This window comes from Anastrepha obliqua, chromosome 1 (genome assembly GCF_027943255.1).
Source record: "Anastrepha obliqua isolate idAnaObli1 chromosome 1, idAnaObli1_1.0, whole genome shotgun sequence".
In the NCBI taxonomy this organism is placed as follows: domain Eukaryota; kingdom Metazoa; phylum Arthropoda; class Insecta; order Diptera; family Tephritidae; genus Anastrepha; species Anastrepha obliqua.
Genome location: NC_072892.1, coordinates 133,037,976 through 133,040,737, shown reverse-complemented (window position 1 = coordinate 133,040,737; position 2,762 = coordinate 133,037,976). Strand labels below are relative to the sequence as shown.

At 34.1% G+C, this 2,762-nt stretch overlaps 1 pseudogene; it reads left to right on the top strand.

Annotated features, from left to right (window-relative positions):
• The first annotated feature begins 672 nt into the window (after window positions 1–672).
• Window positions 673–856, top strand: LOC129236554 (U2 spliceosomal RNA; annotated as a pseudogene).
• Window positions 857–2,762: the final 1,906 nt, after the last annotated feature.

Below are 2,762 nucleotides of genomic sequence, written 5' to 3'. Positions count from 1 at the left end.
GTTCACGTGACGTTACAGTCATTTGAATAACGCCTCCATGACGTTGCGCGATGCTACCAGTATCAGTGGAACGAGTACTGGTATGGTGCGATAAGCAAAACTTTTATTTGATTTGAGGTGATCGAGCCCACGAACAATGGTAGTGATTCCCCAAATATAATGGACTATTTCGTTTGAAATACATTACTGATTTACATTTTTCGCATTTACTCTCGGCAAAATTCTTCCGAGCTCTAGTTAACAACACTCTGTACTGTCATTTAGGCAACTAACAGAAGTTGGTTACACTTGGAATGCTGGACCCTGTAATATTAATTATCATAGTAACCTGCCAATTATTATTTGATGCTTGCTTTTTGAAGTGAAAACTTCTTTAGAATCGTTGGGAGTGATTTGAGGAAAAGTGAAACGAAAAAAGCGACCAACTTGGCTACCAAGCGTTATATTATATGTTGATATAAAAGTAGCGACGAAATAAATAAAAATAACTTTTATTTTTTCTTGTGATTTGAACCAAGGATTTTGGATCGGAAGCTCACATTGCTAGTCGCTCGGCTACCGCGCCATGCTGTCGTCGCTGGCCTAAAAGTTATTTAGTTACGAAGCGTTATATTATATGTTGATATAAATAATTTTTGTGAGCGTGTAATTCTCAAAAGTTTTATTAGGTTTATTATTTAAAATGTATTGACTAGGTAGTGTGGTTATCAGCTTAACATCTGATAGATCCTCCATCGGAGGACAACAAATGTTAAACTGATTTTTGGAAATGGGCGGAGTGTTTTATGGGCTTGCTCCTTCTCTGCCACGGGTTGACCCGGTATTGCAGTACCGCCGGGATTTCGGCTTTGAATAAATACAAGAAAAAATATACTAATACATTTAGCTTTGGTGGGAAGAGCCATAAATTTTTATATGAATACATGTAGACGAAAATGGAATTTTTTTTTTTGAAATTTGCATTGTAGGACATTTCTGATTATTTATTGAACAGTTTTTTGGTTTAGATACTGAAAGTCAGTTTAAGTGAATCGGTATAAATATTTCGTACATTAATTTTTGAAGTGAAAACTTCTTTAGAATCGTTGGGAGTGATTTGGGAAAAAGTGAAACGAATTACATATAAACGTAGCGACGAACTAAATAACTTTTAGGACAACACCGACAGTATGGCGCGATTGCCGAGCGGCTAGCAATGTGAGCTTCCGATCCAAAATTCTTTGTTCGAATCACAAGAAATAAAATTTTTTTTTTTTTTGAAATTTGCATTGTAGGACATTTCTGATTATTTATTGAAAACAGTTTTTTGGATTTCAGCCTTGAATAAATACAAGAAAAAATATACTAATACATTTAGCTTTGGTGGGAAGAGACATAAATTTTTATATGAATACAAGTAGACGAAAATGGAAGAAATTTGTAAGTCTGTTTCTTCGGTCCGTTTGGGTATTTTTTTTGACAACATCGAAACCAAAGCATTTGTATCATATTTTATCTATCATAAGCCACTCGTATCATTTGTTGAAATTGAAAACATTGAGGATGAATAATGATAAAATGAAGAAAATAAAATATGAACTTTATAGCAATATTATAATGAACCTATAATTATCCCGCTCCTAATGCTGCTTTCGTCTTATTCTCTCTCAGTTTGTTTTACGGAAGGTTTCACTTCTAACAAGTCTAACCGTTAGACTGGTATTTTTTTTTAATATTGTGTGAGTTATGAGATGGAAGGCTGACTCACAGGTATTATAAAGAAACGGTCTGAAGAATGAGCGAGCAATGCCAGTCTTTGCCATTGCCTTTGAAAAGGTAAAATGTAATAGTAAATGTACCCTCTACCAATAAAGTATTTACCTATCTTCAATAGTAATTATATGTATAATATTTCTACTGAACTGCACATTAAAATACAATATGTTTTTTTTTTGCTACATATTTTTGTAGAAGAATCTGGAGAAAGTTTGATTTAACATTTTTGAGTGAACATTTTTATATGCGCCACTACACAGTAGATTATTTTATAGCCAGAGAGGGACAAATGTGATTTTTTCTAGGTGAGTTTGGGTTTTGAAAAAGATATATAAAAAAATTGAAAAGCCAAAAGAAACCTCAATCTTAGATTGCGCCAGAATCAGTAACTATTAATTTTGATATAATTTTTCCAAGTAAATACACATTTGACGGACATATTTAGGAATACAATAAATAAGTTGAAAACCCCCGACCGTATCCAGCTTCAAAAATTAAAAAAAAAGAATTAAGCCACGGATCAATGCTTATAATATCAGCCTTTCTGGCCAATAACTCTACTCTCGCAAGTTCATTGCTGAGGAAGAGAATCAACAATAAAAGTAAAAATAAAATTCCCCACTTAACTTCGATCTTACAATATTTCGATGAATGCATGCATGTATGTGTGTATGTATTTAAGTAGTTCTGTACGTGCTATACATACACACGTCTGTACATGAGTGTGTGCATGTGTGAGCATGCAGAAGGATGCCTAAGCCCACCGCAGCCAGAAGTATTCGCAGACTTTTTCCATACTTTGAAAACCAATTAAGGTCGTAATTCTTCACACGTCCGTCAAATCGTTGAAGTGCAAAGTAAGTTTAGTGTGTGTGTGTGTGTGTTTATGTGAAATGAGATAGAAGGCAGCGCCACATCTGTTAAGAGCGCTATGCAATAAACCTAAGGTTACTATTTAGCTTTCCTTTTTTCACTTTCGTCTGTTAATCAAAATATTGCAGCAGACA